Here is a 23539-nt window from a genome sequence, read left to right as displayed (position 1 = left end):
TTATGTGCCAGGCACTGCACTAAGCGCTGGGGTGGATCGGAGCAAATGGGGTTGTCCCACGTGGGGCTCGCATTCTTGATCCCCATTTTTTTTTACAGATGAGGTAACTGAAGTACAGAGAAGTGAAATGATTTGCCCAAGCTCACAAAGCAGATAAGTAACAGAGCAAAGATTAGAACCCAGGCCCTTCTGACTCCCAGGCCCGTGCTCTATCCATTAGGCCACGCCACTTAATAATGTTGGTATTTGTTAAGCGCTTACTATGTGCCAAGCACTGTTCTAAGCGCTGGGGTAGACACAGGGGAATCAGGTTGTCCCACGTGGGGCTCACAGTCTTCATCCCCATTTTACAGATGAGGTCTCACAGTGTGACACGCACTGTTCTAACCACTGGAGTAAATACCAGTTAATCGGGTCATACAACTTCCCTGTCTCACATGGGACTCACAAGGAGAACAGGCACTGGATCTCCATTTTATAGAGGAGGAAACCGAAGCCCAGAGAAGTTAAGCGACTTGCCCAAACTCACACGGCAGGCAAGTGGCGGAGCTGGGATTAGAATCCAGGTCCTCAGACTCCCAGCGTGTCCTCTTTCCACCGGGTCTTGCTGCTGCTTCATAAGGACTCCGGCCACTTCCCTTGTGCTAGGGGCAGTGAAGGGTCATTGGCTCTCCTGGGAATCCCCTTCCAGATTGTGGGAGCACCCTGCAAACACCGAGGCCGCAAACAGCCTCGGGATGGTCTTGGCCTCAATGCCCCGATCAAGGCCGTCTTTCCGAAGATTCGGGGATCATCCTTCTCTCCACGCGGATCTCTCCGTTATTCCTTCCAACTGTAACTGGCCTGGGGTCCTTTGGGTCAAAGAAGGGGATTTCCATAGGCAGCAGCCCTGAAAGGCCATTACTTTGAGAGAAAGAAGGAAAGATCGCAGGCTCTACAGCTGTGGTTTGGCATAGAGGAAGTTTGGCTCGGCCGTATGCATAACGAATGAGAGAGTCAGAAGATACTGAGATCTGACACTTTTTCGGTTATTTATAGATTTAGGTCACCATTTCACTGCCTCAATTCCAGCTGGGTAAAGGGGCTTAAATTTGCCTACCTAAACTGTGGTTTGGTGGCATGCAAGGTTCTCGGGTTCTGAAATACCGTTTCTGGGATGAGACAGAATGAGGAGCAACATTACGGCAAAGACTCAATATCTCCGCCAGGACCATTTTTAATGAATAAGAGTCAGCCTGCAACGACTGACTTTTGTTACAGACTATCTTTAAAGGGAAAGGCCATTTCATTTTTTTAAGATGTCCTCGATTTTTCCTCTCAGGAAATTAATAATGCACATTTTATAGCCTGGTGAGCAGAGCCTCTTACCTCTGTAGGGTTTCCAAGCTGGATTATCGAGAAACAATTTCAGTCCGGTGCCAGGAAAGCCGCTGCCTGAGCAAAGGGAACAACAGCCACTTTGCGTTTTAATTTAACGTTGCTGGCTAGATCTGATTGATGCGTGGTATCCAGTTCTGGTCTTTTCTTTTTGGGTGGAGGACTACTGTGTGGGGTTTTTTGGGGGGTGTTTTTTGGGTTATTATTCTTTGTTTTGTTGTTTGTTTCCCGTCTTTGCTATTCCTCTGACTTTCACAAAAAAAGTGGAAAATAATAAGAATGGTACTCGTTAAGTGCTTACTATATGTCAACCACTGTCCTAGGCGCTGGACTAGATACCAGTTAATCAGGTTGGACATAGTCCGTATCCCACATGGGGCTCACATCCTTAATCCTCATTTGACAGATGAGGTAATTTAGAGTCAGAGAAGTTAAGTGACTTGCCCAAGGTCACACAGAAAATATGTGGCAGAGCCTCGATTAGAATCCAAGTCCTTCTGACAACCAGGCCCTTGCTCTATCCACTTAGCCACGCTGTTTTTAAGACATTCTGAGTAACTGAGTTAGTGACGGTTTACGAAATGGGTGAGGAGACACAAGAGCTTGCCTCAGTAACAGTCTGTTTTAGTCTGTGGTCCTCCAGACCGCAAGCTCGTTGCGGGCAGGGAATGTCTCTATCGACTCTGTTGTACCTTACGCTCCCAAGCGCTTAATACAGTGATCTGCACCCAGTAAGCACTCCGTAAATGCCATTGATTGATTGATAAGAATAATTTTGGTACTTGTTAAGTACCTATTATATGCCAGGCACTGTACTAAGCGCTGGGGTGGATACAAGGGAATCAGGTTGTCCCACTCGGGGCTCACGGGCGCAATCTCCATTTTACAGATGAGGTAACGGGCCCAGAGAAGTGAAGTGACTTGCCCAAGGTCACAGAGCAGACAGGGGAGCTGGGATTTGAATCCACGACCTTCTGACTCCCAGGCCCGTGCTCTATCCATTCCTGATTCTATTTATTGCTATTGTTCTTGTCTGTCCGTCTCCCCCGATTAGACTGTAAGCCCGTCAAAGGGCAGGGACAGTATTCCGTTACCGATTTGTACATTCCAAGCGCTTAGTACAGTGCTCTGCCCATAGTAAGCGCTCAACAAATACTATCGAATGAATGACATTCATTGATTTGCTAGCCATAGACAATCACCGTGCTCTCTTGCCAACCACCTTGCAGTGGGTGCTGCCGGAAGCCCGTCAAACGGCAGGGACCGTCTCTATCTGTTGCCGACTTGTTCATTCCAAGCGCTTAGTACAGTGCTCTGCACATAGTAAGCGCTCAAAAAATACTATTGAATGAATGAAAGAGGGAAATCAAGAGAGAGAGAGTGTGTGGATGGCTCCCGGCTCACCACCACCACATCTGCAAGAACAATTTAAGGGAATGACCTGCTGCTGATACCAACCCCTAATTAACCAAGAGAGGTCTGGGCAATCCTTAATCAATCAGTCACATTTATTGAGCCCTTTCTCTGTGCAGAACATGGGAGTGAGCACTTGGAACAGTACAACAGAGTTCGTAGACCTGAACCCTATCCTCAAGGAACTTACAATCTAGTGGGAGAGATAGACATTCAAATAAATTACAGGTAGGGGGAAGCAACTTAATGTTAAGAGATATCCATACGTGCTGTAGCGGGGAGAGAACTAACCAAGGTTCAAGCGCACAGAGGATGTTCATCCCCTTGATTCTACTTATTGCTATTGTTCTTGTCTGTCCGTCTCCCCCGATTATTCATTCATTCGATAGTATTTATTGAGCGCTTACTATGTGCAGAGCACTGCACTAAGCGCTTGGAATGTACAAATCTGTAACAGATACAGTCCCCGCCCTTTGACGGGCTCACGGTCTAATCCGGGGAGACGGACCGACAAGAACAATAGCAATAAATAGAATCGAGGGGACGAACATCCCATTAAAACAATAGCAAATAAATAGAATTAAGGCGATGTACATTTCATTAACAAAATAAATAGGGTAAAGAAAATATAAAGCCCGTCCAAGGGTAGGGACTGTCTCTATCTGTTACCGATTTGTACATTCCAAGAGCTTAGTACAGTGCTCTGCACATAGTAAGCACTCAATAAATACTATTGAATAAATGAATGATGCATTCACTGAGGAGGGGAAAAGGGTAGAGAATTGAGAGATTAGTCGAGGAAGGCTTCCTGGAGGAAGTATGGCATTTATTGATCCTCACTTAATTGGCAAAGGGCAGAATAGGCGCCCTGCTGAATTTCCATGGCCGCAGGGCAGTGTACGCGAGAGCGCCTGTGGAATACCTAAACCCAAAGATGAAATCTCATTATTGAACCTAAGGACAGCTCCACCCACAGAGACCACAAGATTCCACTCCCCTGACGTACAGAGCCATTGGGGAAAGATGAGCTTCGAGCCAACTCCTGCTCAGACACTAATTGCAACGAAAGTGAAAGGTGAAAGAAAGAAACTTGTAACTCATCTGATGAGTGTATTCGCAGAGATGGGGTCAAATTTGTCCGACTGAGAGTGGGAGAGAACAAGGACAACCTTATTCCCGTATGATGTCCTGTCTACTTGGAAAACTATCTCATAAATGTGCAGAATTTGGTTTTGCTGACACTGGAGAAAATTCTCCCCTTTTCAGGTCGCCAGCATATTCTCTTCTGTCACCTCGACGCGATGTCGTGTCCTCCCCATCCCACCCTCTGCCTTTCCCCCTTCCCCTCCCCTCACTGTGCTCATTTGTATATATTATTTATTACACTATTTATGTTGTTAATAATGTGTACAGCCCCTTGATTCTATTCGTCGTGATAATGTTGTCTTGTTTTTGTTTTGTTCTGTTTTGCTATGCTCTCCGTCTCCCCCGATTAGATTGTGAGCCCGTCATTGGGCAGGGATTGTCTCTCTCTGTTGCCGGATTGCACATTCCAAGCGCTTAGTACAGTGCTCTGCACATAGTAAGCGCTCGATAAATACTATTGCATTCATTCTCCTAGTAATCCTGGCCTGCCTTCAGCCTGTTTTTTCCCGTTCAGACACACGAACACAGAGAAGTAATGAGGATTTGAACAAGACCGCTCTCCTCCCCTGGAGTCACAGGCAACTTTTCCTTTTCCGGAGTTCGCTGGAGGCAGTCCCTAGGGTACAGGGGTGTTCTGCAGAGCGGGTGGATTGACCATTCATTCATTCAGTCGTATTTACTGAGCTCTTACCGTCCCTACTAAGCGTTAACAGCAACAACAGAACAACAACCACAACAGTAATAATAATAACAATAACAAAATGGGGTGTTTGTTAGGCATTTACTATGTGCGAAGACAATCGGATCAGTCACAGTTCTTGTCCCGCAGGAGTTTACAGTCTAAGGGGGAGGGAGAACAGATATCGAATCGCCACTCTACTGATAAGAAAACTGAGGCCTAGAGTAGTGAAGTGACTTGTCCAAGATTATACAGCAGCCAATTGTACGGCCCCAGAGTAGAAACCCAGGTCCTTTGACTCCCAATCTGTGGGTTGTTCCACTAGGAAATGCTGCTTGTGTTACCCTAAGATACCAGTAAAGAGAGGGTCACTGTTACCTTATCTTCAAGGAGCTGAGCATTTCGGCTCCAGGCAAAACGTCTTTATTAAATATACAGCTTAGAAGAGACCCAAGCCTGCTTGACCCCAAATATTCGGGCCCATGACCTAGTGGAAAAAAGATACGTGAGAGCAGTTAACACTGCGTCTGATGGAAAAAATCACTACAGAATCAGCATGGCCTAGTGGATAGAGCAGAGGCTTGGGAGTCAGAAGGACCTAGGTTCTAATCCTGACTCTGCCATTAATCTGCTTTGTGACCTTGTCTGTGCCTCAATTACCTCAACTGTAAAATGGGGATTAATAATAATGTTCATAATAATGTTGGTATCTGTTAAGCGCTTACTATGTGCAGAGCACCGTTCTAAGCGCTGGGGGAGATACGAGGTGAAGAGGTTGTCCCACGTGAGGCTCACAGTTTTCATCCCCGTTTTACGGATGAGGTAGCCGAGGCACCGAGAAGTTAAGTGACTTGCCCACAGTCACACAGTTGACAAGTGGCAGAGCCGGGATTCAAACCCATGACCTCTGACTCGCCAGCCCGGGCTCTTTCCACTGAGCCACGCTGCTTCTCTGATTAAGACCGTGAGCCCCGTGTGGGACAGGAACTGTGTCGAACCTGATTTTCTTGTATCCACCCCAACATTTAGTACAGTGCCTGGCACCTAATAAGTGCTTAACAAATACCACCGTTATTATTATTATTATTACAGGGAGGGCCTGGACCATAGCACTTAAATTGCCCTCATTCTCCCTAGGCGTTTACCTTAGGATGCTGATGAGACATTAGAAGGCTAAGGGCCTTGTCCAAGATCACACGTGGCATGTAGTAATAATAATGTTGGTATTTGTTAAGCGCTTACTATGTGCCGAGCACTGTTCTAAGCGCTGGGGTAGACACAGGGGAATCAGGATGTCCCACGTGGGGCTCACAGTCTTAATCCCCATTTTACAGATGTGGTCACTGAGGCATAGAGAAGTTAAGTGACTTGCCCACAGTCACACAGCTGACAAGTGGCAGAGCTGGCATTCGAACTCATGACCTCTGACTCCAAAGCCCCATGCTCTTTCCACTGAGCCACGCTGCTTCTCTAGTAGCAGTAGCAGTAATATAATAATAATAATGGTGTTTGTTAAGCGCTTACCATGTGCCAAGCACTGTACTAAGCACTAAGGGGAATACGAGCAAATCAGGTTGGTCACAGTATCCTGTCCCACATGAGGCTCACAGGGTCAATCCCCATTTTACAGAGGAGGAAACTGAAGGCCAGAGAAGTTAAGTGACCATGCCCAAGGTCACGTGGCGGGGAAGTGGTGGAGTATCATTCATTGAGCGTCCATTGGTGCGCTGCGCCATTCTCAGTGCTTGAAAACTACAGAGCCAAGTGGCACTTTCCCTGCCCGCAAGGAGCTTACAGTCCAGCAGAGGAGATGTACAGGTTTATCAGGGATAAAATGTGAATAGCTGGACGCTCAGACCACCGGGCCAGTTGGAGGGCAGAATCGATCAACCAATCAATCAACCCCTCAGCACGCGAGAAACAGTGGCTCAGTGGAAAGAGCCCGGGCTTGGGAGTCGGAGGTCATGGGTTCTGATCCCGGCTCCGCCACTCGTCAGCCGTGTGACTTTGGGCAAGTCACTTCACTTCTCTGGGCCTCAGTTACCTCATCTGTAAAATGGGGATGAAGACTGTGAGCCCCATGTGGGAGAACCTGATTACCTTGTATCGCCCAGCGCTTAGAACAGTGCTCGGCACATAGTAAGCGCTTAACAAATGCCATCGTTATTATTATTAGTGGGTAGAATATGGTCCTGGGAGTCAGGAGGACTTGGATGCTCTTCTCAGCTCTGCCACTTGTCTGCTGTGTGACCTTGGGCAAGTCACCTATCTTCTCTGTACCTCAGTCTCCTCAACTGCAGGATACCTGTTCTCCCTCCTTCTGGACTGTGAGCTCCATGTGAGACAGGGACTCTTCCTCATGGTTTGATTAGCTCGTAGCTACCCCAGTGCTTAGGACAGTGCTTGACACATAGTAAGTACTTAACAAATGCCATAAAAGAGAAAACAATGGTATTTATTGAGCACCAACTCTCCAAGCGGTTACTGCCCACAACGATCCTAGAGTCTAGAGGAACTTTTTAATACCATCTGGGTATTAAACGATCTGGGCATGTCACTCCCCTTCTTAAACAACTCCAGTGGTTGCCTATCGACCTCCGCTCCAAACAAAAACTCCTCACTCTAGGCTTCAAGGCTCTCCATCACCTTGCCCCTTCCTACCTCTCCTCCCTTCTCTCTTTCTACCGCCCACCCCGCACGCTCCGCTCCTCTGCCGCCCACCTCCTCGCCGTCCCTCGGTCTCGCCTATCCCGCCGTCGACCCCTGGGTCACGTCCTCCCGCGGTCCTGGAACGCCCTCCCTCCTCACCTCCGCCAAACTGATTCTCTTTCCCTCTTCAAAACCTTACTTAAAAATCACCTCCTCCAAGAGGCCTTCCCAGACTGAGCTCCTCTTCCCCCTCTACTCCCTCTGCCATCCCCCCTTTACCTCTCCGCAGCTAAAGCCTCATTTTCCCCTTTTCCCTCTGCTCCTCCACCTCTCCCTTCCCATCCCCACAGCACCGTACTCGTCCGCTCGACTGTATATATTTTCGTTACCCTATTTATTTTGTTAATGAATTGTACATCGCCTTGATTCTATTTAGTTGCCATTGTTTTTACGAGATGTTCTTCCCCTTGACGCTGTTTAGTGCCATTGTTCTTGTCTGTCCGTCTCCCCCGATTAGACTGTAAGCCCGTCAAACGGCAGGGACTGTCTCTATCTGTTGCCGACTTGTTCATCCCAAGCGCTTAGTACAGTGCTCTGCACATAGTAAGCGCTCAATAAATACTATTGAATGAATACCAGTGAGGTGGCAGAGAAATGTGAATAAGCAATATCTGAAGGTCACAAACCAGAGCAGGAAATATGTTATAGAGAGGGAAGCAGCGTGGCTCAGTGGAAAGAGCACGGGCTTTGGAGTCAGAGGTCATGAGTTCGAATCCCAGATCTGCCACTTGTCAGCTGTGTGACCGTGGGCAAGTCACTTAACTTCTCTGTGCCTCAGTTACCTCATCTGTAAAATGGGGATTAAGACTGTGAGCCCCACGTGGGACAACCTGATTCCCCTATGTCTACCCCAGCGCTTAGAACAGTGCTCTGCACATAGTAAGCACTTAACAAATACCAACATTATTATCCTGCTGCTGGCCTGGAACCTCCTCCCTCTTCACATCTGACAGACATCATTCTCCTCATCTTCAAAGCCTTATTAAAAGCACATCACCTTCAAGAGGCCTTCCCTGACTAAGCCCTCATTTCCTCTTTTCCCTCTCAATTTTGCACCTCCCTTCTACTTGGATTTGCCTCCTTTATTCACCCCTCCCTCAGCCCCACAGCACTTATGCACATAACCAGAATTTGTTCATTTATATTAATGTATATGAATAATAGAAGCAGCGTGGCTCAGTGGAACGAGCCCGGGCTTGGGAGTCAGAGGTCATGGGTTCGAATCCCGGCTCTGCCACTTGGCAGCTGTGTGACTGTGGGCAAGTCACTTCACTTCTCTGGGCCTCAGTCACCTCATCTGTAAAATGGGATTAACCGTGAGCCTCACGTGGGACAACCTGATGACCCTGTATCTCCCCCAGCGCTTAGAACAGTGCTCTGCGCATAGTAAGCGCTTAACAAATACCAACATTAATTGTCTGTCTCTCCGACTTGTCTGTAAGCCTGTTGCGGACAGGGAACGCGTCTGTCAACTCTGTTGTACTGTACTCCCCTAAGCTTTTAGTTCAGTGCTCTGCACACAGTAAGTGCTCAATAAATACGATTGATTGATGACTGACTGCAGTGTGGGAGGAAGATATCCCCCTGACTTAGCCCACATTTTCCTTCTCCCTTCTGTGGCTCCTATTCACTCGGATCTGAACCCTTTAACCTCTTGATATTCACCCCACACTCAGCCCCACAGCACTTAGGTCCAAATCTGGAACTTATTTTCATGTCTGTCTCCCCCTCTAGACTGTAAGCACATTGTGGGCATGGACAGTGTCTACCAATTTTGTTGTCTTGAATTCTTCCAAGCACTCAGTGCAGTGCTGTGCACGCAGTAAGTACTCAATAAATACCACTGATTGACGGATTGACCGCTGTCAAGTGACACCATCCCCAGGACCATCTGGCCAGGACCCGAGCTTCTAAATTGATTGCTTAGGTCCATATTTGTAAGTGATTTTTGCATCTGTCTCCCCCTCTGGACTGTAAGCTCAGTGTGGGCGGGGTATGTGTTCATTTATTGTTACATTGCACTCTCCCAAGCACTTAGTACAGTGTTCTGCACACAGTCAGTGCTCAATAAATACGACTGAATTGAATGAATTCAGAAGCAGCGTGTCTCAGTGGAAAGAGCACGGGCTTTGGAGTCAGAGGTCATGGGTTCGAATCCCGGCTCTGCCACTTGGCAGCTGTGTGACTGTGGGCAAGTCACTTCACTTCTCTGGGCCTCAGTTACCTCATCTGGAAAATGGGGATTAAGACTGTGAGCCCCACGTGGGACAACCTGATTCCCCTAGGTCTACCCCAGCGCTTAGAACAGTGCTCTGCACATAGTAAGCGCTTAACAAAAACCAACATTATTATTAATGAACGATGAGGACTCGGCCCTTTCCCAAAATAAGAGGAGGCTCCCACGGTGTCCTCAACCTATCCTACAATTTGAGCTATCTGAGCCTCTTCTCTGATCCCCCTAAGAACTTCCTCCCTGATCCTGGGTACGCGGGGACACAATATTAGGTGTTGATGATGATGACGATGGTGATTCAGCCTCCGTCGCTTCAGCCTCCTTTTTGTGAATATGGGGGTGGTCTTCCCCGAAGATCTGGAGCGGAATGAATAGTCCATTTCAGTCCACTGAAACTGCTCCTAGCAGGAAATACCGTTAATAAATCTTCCCTCAGATTTTTTTGACTTTGAGAACACTTAATCCTCTCCCTCCGTTTTAAGTGAATGCATTTTTAACACAGTCTGTGGCCGGGGGGAGGTATGGTATGTTATGGATTTTTTTTTTTCCGGTCACCACGGTGAAAGGCAGAATAATAACAAAGGAAGCAGCCCGAATGGGGCGATTTCATAACGAGGCCGTTTCCTGCCTCCCCTGGGAAACAAAGAGAACTTAGTTCCTCGAAAGAAGAGGCAGAAGCTGCCCCGTCCCTCAGGGCACCTGCTAGGACCAGCTGGATCACAGGACAGGATATTTGAAGTTAGACGTCCCTAATGGAAGACAAGCCCGTGTCTTACTGTGCCTGCTGGGGACAGCCAATAGGTGCTTTTTCATTCATTCTCATTCGTACATTCAATTGTATTTATTGAGTGATTACTGGGTGCAGAGCACTGTTCTAAGCACTTGGGAGAGTCTCGTCTGATGCCGTCGAGTCGTTCCAGACCCACAGAGACCCCACGGACACATTTCTCCAAGAGGCCTTCCCAGACTGAGCTCCTCTTCCCCCTCTACTCCCTCTGCCATCCCCCCTTTACCTCTCCGCAGCTAAAGCCTCATTTTCCCCTTTTCCCTCTGCTCCTCCACCTCTCCCTTCCCATCCCCACGGCACCGTACTCGTCCGCTCGACTGTATATATTTTCGTTACCCTATTTATTTTGTTAATGAATTGTACATCGCCTCGATTCTATTTAGTTGCCATTGTTTTTACGAGATGTTCTTCCCCTCGACTCTGTTTATCGCCATCGTTCTCGTCTGTCCGTCTCCCCCGATTAGACTGTAAGCCCGTCAAACGGCAGGGACCGTCTCTATCTGTTGCCGACTTGTTCATCCCAAGCGCTTAGTACAGTGCTCTGCACATAGTAAGCGCTCCATAAATACTATTGAATGAATGAATGAATTTCTCCCAGAACCCCACCTCCAGCTGCAGTCGTTCTGGTAGTGGATCCATAGAGTTTTCTCCGTAAAAATACAGAAGTGGTTTACCGTCGCCTCCTTCCGCGCAGTCCACTTGGGTCTCCACCCTCGACTCTGTCCCGGGCCACTGCTGCCCAGCACGGGTGAGTTTTGACTTGTAGCAGATTGTCTTCCCCTCGCTAGCCTCTGGCCAAGCTGGGAATGGAATGGACAGGCCTCTGCTTAACTCTCCCTCCCGTAGCCGAGACTCGTAGAGGACTGGGAACTCTCAAGATGCGACCCTGAGACGAGCTTGGGAGAGTACCATATAACAATTAGGAAATGATGGTCCCTTCTTCCAAGCTTCTTTTCTCAATTCCAGGAGTTGGTCTGCTAACAATGATTACGGTATTTGTTAAGCACTTGCTCTATACCAAGCACTGTTCTAAGCGCCGGGGTAAATCCAAGTTAACCAGATTGGTATTTGTTAAGCGCTTACTATGTGCCGAGCACTGTTCTAAGCGCTGGGGTAGACACAGGGGAATCAGGATATGGGGCTCACAGTCTTAATCCCCATTTTACAGATGAGGTAACTGAGGCACAGAGAAGTTAAGTGACTCGCCCACAGTCACACAGCTGACAAGCGGCAGAGCTGGGATTCGAACTCATGACCTCTGACTCCAAAGCCCGTGCTCTTTCCACTGAGCCACGCTGCTTCTCACAGCCTCTGTCCCATATGGGGTTTGCATTTTAAGATGGAGTGAAAATAGATATTTTATCCCTATTTTACAGATGAGGAAACTGAGGCACGGAATAGTTAAGTGATTTGCCCAGGCTCACACAGGAAGCAACAGGGGTAACCAGGATTAAAAGTCAGGTCCTCTGACTCCCGGGACTATCCTCTTTCCACTAGGCCATCCCGCTTCCCTTCTTTGTCCTAAGAGCGGTGGGGGCTAGATGCCAAAATCTATGCTTAAATTGCTCCAAAGTGCCAAAGCTGTTAGGAAGGGCCTTATTTCAACCTGACAACACAGGTCTTAGATTCCCCAAGCTTGACGATGAATCCAGGCCACATCTCATAATCATTTGTTGTATTTGTAAAGCGCTTACTATGTGCCAAGTACTCTATTAAGCGCTGAGATGGATACAAAGTCATCACCCACATGGGGCTCCCAGTCCATGTAGGAAGGAGAACAGGTACTGAAGCCTTATTTTGCAGACAACAGAACTGAGGCACAGAGAAGTGAAGTGACTTACCCAAGGTCGCGCAACAGCTAAGTAGTAGAATTAAGATTAGAACCCAGGTCCTCTGCCTTTCACCGTGGTGACCGGAAAAAAAAAATCCATAACATACTATGCTTATATGGTAAGTGATCTAGAGTGGTGCCAGAAAAACACAGTTCTGAAACCCCCGGTCGATGGGTGCCAGGAGAAGAATCCATTGCATTTCATAAGAATAACTTTGACAATTGTTAAGCCATTACTATATGCTAAGCACTGTGCCAAGCACTGAAATAGATACCAGATAACATATTATTTATTCATTCATTCATTCGTATTTATTGAGCGCTTACTGTGTGCAGAGCACTGTACTAAGCGCTTGGAAAGTACAATTCGGCCACAGAGACAATCCCCACCCAACAGTGGGCTCACAGTCTAGGATATTAATAATGTTGGTATTTCTTAAGCGCTTACTATGTGCAGAGCACTGTTCTAAGCGCTGGGGTAGACACAAGGGAATCAGGTTGTCCCACGTGGGGCTCACAGTCTTAATCCCCATTTTCCAGATGAGATAACTGAGGCACAGAGAAGTTAAGTGACTTGCCCACAGTCGCACAGCTGACAGGTGGCCGATCTGGGATTCGAACCCATGACCTCTGACTCCAAAGCCCGGGCTCTTTCCACTGAGCCACGCTGCTTCAAGATAGATACAGATACAGATAGATAGATAGATAGATAGATAGATAGATAGATTAGATACAGTCCCTGTCCCTCACGGGACACATAGCCAATGAGTGGAGGGAGATCGGGTGCTGTAGTCCCATTTTACAGGTGAAGAAACTGAGGGACAGAGAGATGAAGTGACTTACCCAAGGTGACACTGCAGATAAGTGGCAGAACCAGGATTAGCCGGAGCATTTTCTCTCTCCTCCTCCCCGTGGAAGAATGGCTTAGATCTGTTGTCATACCCACGCTCTACAAAATGGACTTTAAAAAGTTGCATTGTAATCAATCGATCGATCGATCAGTGGTATTATTGAATGCTTAATCTGTGTAGAACACCCTACTAAGCGCTTGGGAGAGTACAGTACAAAGATTAGGTGGGCACAATCCCTGCCCATAAAGAGTTTTCAGGATAGAAGGGATAATTCATTCATTCATTCAATAGTATTTACTGAGCGCTTACTATGTGCAGAGCACTGTACTAAGCGCTTGGAATGTACAATTCGGCAACAGATAGAGACAATCCCCGCCCAATGTGGGGCTTACAGTCTAATCTGAAGGAATGTCCTCTGACATGGGCCATAACAATGCTTAGTACCAAATTTGTTTTGAGTCTCAGAGGCCCTTGGGTTCTGTGCAGAATATTCAGTTTTATTGCCATTAACTGAGTTTTTGAACTGAACTTTCCTTTTCCTCCTTTCAGATGAAAGGAAGTGACTGCACTCTAAGAGGGTGATTCTCACCTGTAGGGGGGATGTCAAACATAAATTGTATAAAATCAAACTTTAAAAATGGAGCAATTTCATCCACTTTGAAGAGTTCTCCAACGGTCTCTAGTGTGCATGACAACTGAATGCGTTTTTCCTAAGCGCTTGGAATATACAATTCGGTAACAGATAGAGACAATCCCCGCCCAATGACGGGCTCAAAGTCTAATCGGGGGGAGGCAGATGGACAAAAACAAGAGAACATAATCATGATAAATAGAATCGAGGGGATGGACACCTCATTAACAAAATAAATAGGGTAATAAAAATATATACAAATGAGCACAGTGCTGAGGGGAGGGGAAGGAGGAGGGGGAGGAGCAGCGGGAAAGGGGGCTTAGCTGAGGGGAGGTGAAGGGGGTAAGGGGGAGGGAGCAGAGGGCGGAGGGGGAGCAGAGAGGGAGCAGAGGGAGCAGAAGGAAAAGGGGAAGCTCAGTCTGGGAAGGCCTCTTGGACGATAATCTATAATCTACAGACTAGAGAGGTTATTGCAATTAACTTGACGATAATTCCAGTGGACTGATCGGACACCGCTGTCAATGACTACACCTTGCCATTTGGTGTGAGCCATTACTAAAGTGAATGTTTTGTCAATGAGATGCACATCACCTTGATTCTATTATTTTGTTAATGAGATGTACATCACCTTGATTCTATTTATCTGCTATTGTTTTAATGAGATGTTCATCCCCTCGATTCTATTTATTGCCATTGTTCTTGTCTGTCCGTCTCCCCCGATTAGACCGTGCGCCCGTCAAAGGGCAGCGACTGACTCTATCTGTTACCGATTTGTCCATTCCGAGCGCTTAGTACAGTGCTCTGCACATAGTAAGCGCTCAATAAATACTATTGAATGAATGAATGAATGAATTTGGGAGGGGCAATCCTGAACCTGCACAGTCCGACTACTGCCTGCTTTCCGTTGATTTGTTCTGAAGAACCAAATGGTAGAACAATGTGCATGCATCTCAGCCAGTGGGGGTGGGAGAGCCAATGGGATTTATTCATTTATTCACCCATCGCATTTATTGAGCACTCATTGCGTGCAAAGCACCGTACTAGCACTGTACTGTGCTTCTTATATGGAGAAGCAGCATGGATCAGTGGAAAGAGCACGGGCTTGGCAGTCAGAGGCCGGGGGCTCTAATTCTGACTCCGCCACTTGTCAGCTCTGTGACTTGGGGCAGGTCGCTTAACTTCTCTGTGACTCAGTTGCCTCATCTCTAAAATGGGGATTAAGACTGTGAACCCCAAGTGGAACAGCCTGATGACCTTGTATCTACCCCATCACTAAGAACGGTGCTTGGCATATAGTAAACATTTAACAAATACCATTACTATCATTATTATCATTATTATTATTATTATTATTAAGCACTTGGGAGAGCATGATATAACAATAAACAGACACATTCCCTGTCCATGACGAGCTTACAGTCTAGAGGGGAAGACAGACTCAATGGAAAGAGCCAGAGGTCATGGGTTCTAATCCCGGCTCCGCCACTATTCAGCTGTGTGACTTTGGGCAAATCATTTCACTTCTCTGTGCCTCAGTTATCTCATCTGTAACTGAGGAAGCAGTTGGGGAAGCAGCGTGGCTCGGCGGAAACAGCCTGGGCTTCGGAGTCAGAGGTCATGGGTTCGACTCCCGGCTCTGCCACTTGGCAGCTGTGGGACTGTGGGCGAGTCACTTCACTTCTGTGTGCCTCAGTTACCTCATCTCTAAAATGGGGATTAACTGTGAGCCTCACGTGGGAGCATCTGATTACCCTGTATCTCCCCCAGCACTTAGAACAGTGCTCTGCACATAGTAAGCACTTAACAAATACCAACATTATTATTATTATATAGTAAGCGCTTAACAAATACCATCATTATTATTACTGTGTGCAGTGCTCTGTACTAAGCACTGGGGAGAGTACAATACAACAGAATTGGTAGTCACGTTCCCTGTCCAGAACGAATTTACAATCTCCGTGGGGCTACGAGGGGAAATAAGTGCTATGGGGCTAAGGGGTGGGGAGGAGGCGTGAATACCAAATGCCCGAAGTGTTCAGAACCAAGTGCTTAACTCTTATAGATTAGTTAAAATAAATAAAATGTGGTATTTGTTAAGCGCTTACTATGTGCAAAGCACTGTTCTAAGCGCTGGGGGATACAAGGTGATCAGTTTGTCCCACGTGGGGCTCACAGTTTTAATGCCCATTTGACAGACGAGGTGACTGAGGCACAGAGAAGTTAAATGACTTGCCCAAGGTCACACAGCTGACTAGCGGCGGAGCCGGGATCAGAACCCGTGATCTGCGACTCCCAAGCCCGCGCTCTCTCCACTGAGCCACGCTGCTTCTCCAGTGAGTCTGCGGGAAAGTCAAACAGCAACGCAAGGAGAGGAAAACATTGGAAATTCTGGCTTTAATAGAGCCGGAGCAGTTGCATAGGCAGTAGGCAACGGGGTCTAAATCGGATGGCACCAAGGCCTTGTGAATCAGGACTGACGTTATTCTCATCACCCCATCCATCTGTTGAATGCTTACTTTGTGCTGGGGAGTGGGACAAGGTTAATACTTCAAGCACGGTCCCTAGCCGGAGGGGAGCTCAGAATCTAAAAATATTAAGCGTGGTCTGGAGTTTAATGATGCATTTCGTACCACACATTCAGTCGATGTCTCTAAAGGCGTGTTCGGTGTCTCATTATGGCTGTCTGGTTCCGTTTCTGTAATGACGGGACACCTGTGGAAGAGACTAGAGGGGATATTGCGAATTACTTGACGCGCTTCCAATCAACTGGGGAGCGGTTCGGCACGGGTGCACGCGTTAAAAGTAAAATGATATCCTGGGCTTAGCTCTAAGCAAGCGGTCGGCCGGGCCCCGGCTCCCTGCAGGCCTCCAAGGCTACCGGACTGGGCCGTGAGTCTGACTTTGGAGAAGAAGTGAGGAGTTGTACATCGCTGATCAGGATCAGGAGCTATTTTGTGGTTCCCCTTCCTCCACCGGGGCGGGCACATTAGTTCAGACTCCCAAACTTTCTTTTTTTTTTAAATGGTATTTATTAAGCGCTTATTGTGATTCTATTTATCTTGATTCTATTTATTGCTACCGTTCTTGTCTTTCCGTCTCCCCCGATTAGACTGTAAGCCCGTCAAAGGGCAGGGACTGTCTCTATCTCTTAGCGATTTGTAATAATGTTGGTATTTGTTAAGCGCTTACTATGTGCCGAGCACTGTTCTAAGCGCTGGGGTAGATTCAGGGTAATCAGGTCGTCCCACGTGAGGCTCACAGTTAATCCCCATTTTAATAATAATAATAATAATGTTGGTATTTGTTAAGCGCTTACTATGTGCCGAGCACTGTTCTAAGCGCTGGGGTAGACATAGGGGAATCAGGTTGTCCCACGTGGGGCTCACAATCTTAATCCCCATTTTACAGATGAGGTCACTGAGGCCCAGAGAAGTGAAGTGACTTGCCCACAGTCACACAGCTGACAAGTGGCAGAGCCGGGAGTCGAACCCACGACCTCTGACTCCAAAGCCCAGGTTCTTTCCACTGAGCCACTGCGCTTAGTACAGTGCTCTGCACATAGTAAGCGCTCAATAAATACTATTGAATGCCCAGCACTGTCCTATACGCGACGTAGGTGCCAGCTATTCAGGCCTTGTGGGCCAGTTCCCATCCCAAATGGGGCTCACAGTCAAATAGAAAGGAGAACAGGTATTGCATCCTCATTTGCCACTGAGGAAACTGAGGCACAGAGAAGTTAAGTGACTTGCCCTAGGTTTCACAGCAGGCGTGGCTTAGAGGAAAAAGCACAGGCTTGGAAGTCAGAGGGTGTGGGTTCTAATGCCGGCTCTGCCACTTGTCAGCTGTGTGACTGTGGGCAAGTCACTTAACTTCTCTGTGCCTCAGTTACCTCATCTGTAAAATAGGGATTAAGACTGTGAGCCCCACATGCGTCAACCTGATTACCTTGTAATAACAAAAATGTTGGTATTTGTTAAGCGCTTACTATGTGCCAAGCACTGTTCTAAGCGCTGGGGTAGATACAAGGTAATCAGGTTGTTCCACGTGGGGCTCACAGTCTTAATGCCCATTTTACAGATGAGGGAACTGAGACACAAAGAAGTTAAGTGATTCACCCGAGGTCTCGCAGCTGACAAGTGGCGGAGCCAGGATTAGAACCCACGATCTCTGACTCCCAAGCCCGGGCTCTTTCCACTGAGCGACACTGCTTCTCAAAAAAAAATATTGGTATTTGTTAAGCGCAAACTATGTGCAGAGCACTGTTCTAAGCGCTGGGGTAAATACAGGGTCATCAGGTTGTCCCGCGTGAGGCTCACACTCTTAATCCCATTTTCCAGATGAGGTAACTGAGGCACAGAGAAGTGAAGTGACTTGCCCACAGTCACACAGCTGCCAAGTGGCAGAGCCCAGATTCGAACCCATGACCTCTGACTCCCAAGCCCGGCCTCTTTCCACTGAGCTACGCTGCTTCGTATCTACTTCGGCGCTTAGAACAGTGGTTGGCACATAGTAAGCGCTTAACAAATAGCAAAATTGTTAAAACAGCCCTGGTCCTCTGGCTCTCAGGCCCATTTTTTATAGGATGGGGAGGATAAAAGAGCCTAATAATAATAATAATAATGTTGGTACTTGTTAAGCGCCTACTATGCGCAGAGCACTGTTCTAAGCGCTGGGGGAGATACAGGGTGATCAGGTTGTCCCGTGTGAGGCTCACAGTTAATCCCCATTTTACAGATGAGGTAACTGAGGCCCAGAGAAGTGAAGTGACTCGCCCACAGTCCCACAGCTGCCAAGTGGCAGAGCCGGGAGTCGAACCCATGACCTCTGACTCCGAAGCCCAGGCTCTTTCCACTGAGCCACGCCGTTTCCCCGCCTAAGACACTGTTGGGGTAATGGTGGGGATCAAAGACAGGGAAGTTGTGTCTGGATGTGGGTGGAATCGGGAATTTACCACAGAGAACCTAGCGAGACCCAACCAAGAAGAGATAGAGATCAGATTTTGCGGGGAAAGGATCAGTTCCTTTTCCCTGTGGGTGAAAATACCAAGAGCAGTAGTTGGGGTTGGTGCTTGGTGTTCCCGGCCCAGGATCGGGGAGGGGAAGCATAATAAAAAAGAGATGGAATCAGCGAGAGGCAGCATGGCTGAGTGGATAGAGCACGGGCCTGAGGGGCAGAAGGGCCTGGGTTCTAATCCCACCTCCGCCCCTTGTCCGCTTTGGGTCCCGGGGCAAGACGCTTCCCTTCTCTGTGTCTCCGTTTCCTCCTTAGTGAAATGGGAATTCAATAAATGTTCCTCCTCTTACTATGGGACGGGGACTGTGTCCAAACTGAATTGCCGGTATCCACTCTAGTGCTTAGTACAGTGCGTGGCCCATAGTAAGCGCTTTAACAGATGCCATCAAACAAAAGGGAAGTCTAAGGAAAGAAGGCTCCCCCGATTAGACCGTAAGCCCGTCAGAGGGCAGGGACTGTCTCTATCTGTTACCGATCTGTCCGTTCCAAGCGCTTAGTACAGTGCTCTGCGCATAGTAAGCGTTCAATAAATACTATTGCATGAATGCAAAGGCTAGAGTTGGGCAGAACTAGTAGAGGCTGATTATTCCTTCCCTCTTGTGGCTTTATTGAAAATTGCATGCAATGCCCGAAGAAATCTTAACGTAGAAACTCTACTTTGCCGTTCTTCCCGATCAGAGATGAGACTGTTGATCGATTAATCATTCATATTTATTAATAATAATAATAATAATAATTACGATATTTGTTAAGCACCGTCCTAAGCGCAGGGGTAGATACGGGGTCATCAGGTTGTCCCACGTGAGGCTCACAGTCTTCATCCCCATTTTACAGATGAGGTAACTGAGGCACAGAGAAGTACCTCGCCCACAGTCACACAGCTGACAAGTGGCAAAGCCAGGATTTGAACCCATGACCACTGTACACAGTAGGTGCTTAACAAATACGAATGGATCCTATTTACTGAGCCCTTACTATGTGAAGAACACTGTACAAAGCGCTTGGGAGAGTACAGTAAAACAGAATTAGCAGACCGATTCCCTACCCATAATGAGCTTATAGTCTAGAGGGGGAGACAAACATTAATTTGAATAATTTATAATATAGAATTTAAAGGTACGTCCCTAAGCGCTGTAGGGTTGGGAGTGGGGAGAAAATCAAGTATCCAGAGGTCACAGATGGAGGTGTTTTGATGACATAGAAGGGAGAGCGAGAGGGGGAAAAGACGCCTTCATCGGGGCCGGTCTCTTGGAAGAGAGAATTATATTTATTAAGAAACAGTGTGGCTTAGTGGAAAGAGCAGGGGTTGGGAGTCAGACGTCACGGGTTCTAATCGCAACACCGCCTCTCATCAGCTGTATGACTTTGGGCAAGTCACTTAACTTCTCCGTGCCTCAGTTACCTCATCTGTAAAATGGGGATTAGGACTGGGAGCTCCATGTGGGACAACCTGATGACCTTGTATCTACCCCAGAGCAGTGCTTTGAAATACGAATGGTAGTCTAGCGTATGTGGAAGGGGAGGGATGGGTACAAACGAATCGGTTTGAACACAGTCCCTGTCTCACATGGGGCTCGCAGTCTCTATCCCCATTTTACAGACGAGGTAACGGAGGCACAGAGAAGTCAAGTGACTTGCCCCAGGTCACACAGCAGACAAGTGGCGGAGCCAGAATTAGATGAGCGAGGCTGGGGGATGACTGGGGAAAGGAGTCAGAGGCGAGATAGATGAGATCGGGGCACAGTGAGTAAGCTGGTGCTAGATGAGCGGAGTGTGCAGGCTCGGCTGTAGTAGGAAAATTCGAGAGGTGAGGCAGGGTAATAATAATGTTGGTATTTGCTAAGTGCTTACTATGTGCAGAGCACTGTTCTAGGCGCTGGGCTAGATAAGGGGGCATCAGGTCGTCCCACGTGAGGCTCACAGTTAATCCCCATTTTACAGATGAGGGAACTGAGGCCCAGAGAAGTGAAGTGACTGGCCCACAGTCACACAGCTGACAAGTGGCAGAGCCGGGAGTCGTGACCTCTGACTCCGAAGCCCAGGCTCTTTCCAGTAGGTCAAACTGATTGAGGGCTTTAAAGCCAACAGTGAGGAGTTTCTGTTTGATGTAGAGGTGGATGGGCAACCAGTGGAGGTTCTTGAGGAATGGGGAGACATTTCATTGATTCGTTCAATCGCATTTATTGAGCGCTTACTGTGTGCAGAGCACTGTACTGAGCGCTTGGAAAGCACAATTCGGCAACAAGTAGAGATAATCCCTACCCAACAATGGGCTCACAGTCTGTACAGGGCAACTGTACTAAGCCCTGGGGTGGATACAAGGAAATGGGGTTGGACACAATCCCTGTCCCGCATGGGGCTCCCATTCATGTTCATATACCTGGAGAAGCAGCCTGGCTCAGTGGAAAGAGCCCAGGCTTGGAAGTCGGAGGTCAAGGGTTTGAATCCCGGCTCCGCCACTTGTCAGCTGTGTGACTGTGGGCGAGTCACTTAACTTCTCTGAGCCTCAGTTCCCTCATCTGTAAAATGGGGATTAAGACTGTGAGCCCCACGTGGGACGTCCTGATTCCCCTGTGTCTACCCCAGCGCTTAGAACAGTGCTCTGCACATAGTAAGCACTTAACAAATACCAACAATTATTATCATTTGTATTATTATTACCGTGGCAAGAGCCTGGGCTCGGGAGTCAGAGGTCATGAGTTCCAATCCTGCTTCTGCCACTTGGCAGCTGTGTGACTTCGGGCAAGTCGCTTCACTTCTCTGGGCCTCAGTTCCCTCATCTGTAAAACGGGGATGAAGTCTGTGAGCCCTACGTGGGACACCCTGATTACTCGTATCTACCCCAGCGCTTAGAACAGCGCTTTGTACATAGTAAGTGCTGAACAAATGCCATCATTATTATTATTATAATCATGTAATCATAAGACATGCCACTAATTCCCCAGTCTGCCCTAGAACCCCGACATCAGTACACACACCTGACCGCACAAGGCCCGTCTCAGATTCTGTCAACTTTTGGGTCACCGTCTCCCTCTCCCGCTGCTGTCTCCCCGTGGCCCCCAGAATCCAGGCGGGCGAGGAGACAAAGCGAGGCACTCTTGGCTTTAGTTCTAGTTTGGTTTCAAATTACTGGAGAAGTAGCCAAATGTGTGGGCATGTTGGTGAATGTCCAATTGTCCTCATAAAGCACAGAGATCTCTGCTGTATGCTGCCTTTGGGGGTTGGGAGAAGTCTTGCTCTTTCTTGCCGCTCTAGCTCGGAATATTAGTTCGGTGTCTAGTCGAGCAATATGCTGGAAAACGCTAACTCAGCCTTTCTGGTTTTAGAGGTGTAATGGTATTTGTGGCATTTCTGGAAAAAAAAAAAAATCTAGTTCAAGAATCCCCTGAGGGAGGAACCAGTCATAAGCAGAGACATAAAAACATACATACAAAAACCCCACGACGTAAAACCAATCATCCCAGACAAAAAAAGAAATTAAACCGTAAAAGCCCTTTAAAAATTTCCAGCACCAAGCTTCTTTTTTGGCCCGTTGTACTCTGCTCCGAATAATCCCGCTCCCATGAGTTCGAATCCCAGCTCTGCCACTTGTCAGCTGTGTGACTGTGGGCAAGTCACTTAACTTCTCTGTGCCTCAGTTCCCTCATCTGTAAAATGGGGATTAAGACTGTGAGCCCCACGTGGGACAACCTGATTCCCCTGTGTCTACCCCAGCGCTTAGAACAGTGCTCTGCACATAGTAAGCGCTTAACAAATACCAACATTATTATTATTATTATTATTTAAAGCCTCTCCCGAAGGATTACGTCCTACCGTTCGTTCAGGTTTCTAGTCCAAGTCGAGCACCCACTTCATGCAATGCACTGTGCTAAGCTGTAGACTCTAAACTCACCGTGGGCAGGGAATGTGTCTGTTCACTGTTGTGTTGTATCCTCTCAGGAGTTTAGTACAGTGCTTTGCACAGAGTAAGCGCTCAATAAATACGACTGAATAAATGAATGGATAAGCACTTGAGAAAGTACCAGAGGAGCAACAGAATCATGCCTCCCCCACGATTCACAACCAGACGTGCTCTCTAGAATTGTTCTTTTTGTAGAGCCAAGTCTGCCTAGCAGGACAGAAATATCATCAGCAATCATTCGGGTTTTTGTTCATAACATGCCTCACAGCCCATCTGATGTTCTCTTTTACTATTAAAATTGGAACTTGATTTAAAAAAAAAAAGATCGTTGCTTTAATAAATGGAAAGAAACTGTACAAGTCGGAATGACAGTGGACCTTTCACCTCCCTCTGTACCGTCAAGTCCTTGTTGGCAGGGAACACTTCTACCAACTCTGGGGTATCGTCCTCTCCTACGTGCTTAGTACGGTGCTCTGCACACACAGATATGATGGATTGATTGAAGAAGCAGATGAAAAGCATCCCAAAGTGATTGTATGTCTCTGGCACTGCTGGAAAATCTATCTGGATTACCACTGCACTTCATTGACATCCATCAGTGAATCAATTAATGGTATTTACTGTGTGCTTACTGCATGAAGAGCACTGTGCTAAGCACTTGGGAGAGTAATAATAATAATAATAATAATAATGTTGGTATTTGTTAAGCGCTTACTATGTGCAGAGCACTGTTCTAAGCGCTGGGGTAGACACAGGGGAATCAGGTTGTCCCACGTGGGGCTCACAGTCTTAATCCCCATTTTCCAGATGAGGGAACTGAGGCCCAGAGAAGTGAAGTGACTCGCCCACAATCACACAGCTGACAAGTGGCAGAGCCGGGATTCGAACCCATTATGTCTGACTCCAAAGCCCGTGCTCTTTCCACTGAGCCACGCTGCTTCTCCAGATTAACAGAGTTGGTCGACATG

The 23539-nt window shown here is 47.5% G+C and overlaps 1 protein-coding gene and 1 non-coding gene across 5 annotated transcripts in view; one reads left to right on the top strand and one right to left on the bottom strand.

Annotated features, from left to right (window-relative positions):
- The window catches only part of ARHGAP22 (Rho GTPase activating protein 22), a 359144-nt gene that overhangs the window by 229090 nt on the left and 106515 nt on the right, over window positions 1-23539 (top strand). The window lies entirely within an intron of this gene.
- On the bottom strand, window positions 11103-11240 carry LOC114810471. The gene has a single exon (XR_003758170.1). It is a non-coding gene; the product is annotated as a small nucleolar RNA SNORA7 (small nucleolar RNA).

Source organism: Ornithorhynchus anatinus, chromosome 3 (genome assembly GCF_004115215.2).
Source record: "Ornithorhynchus anatinus isolate Pmale09 chromosome 3, mOrnAna1.pri.v4, whole genome shotgun sequence".
Lineage (NCBI taxonomy): Eukaryota > Metazoa > Chordata > Mammalia > Monotremata > Ornithorhynchidae > Ornithorhynchus > Ornithorhynchus anatinus.
This window is presented reverse-complemented; position numbering and strand designations above follow the sequence as displayed.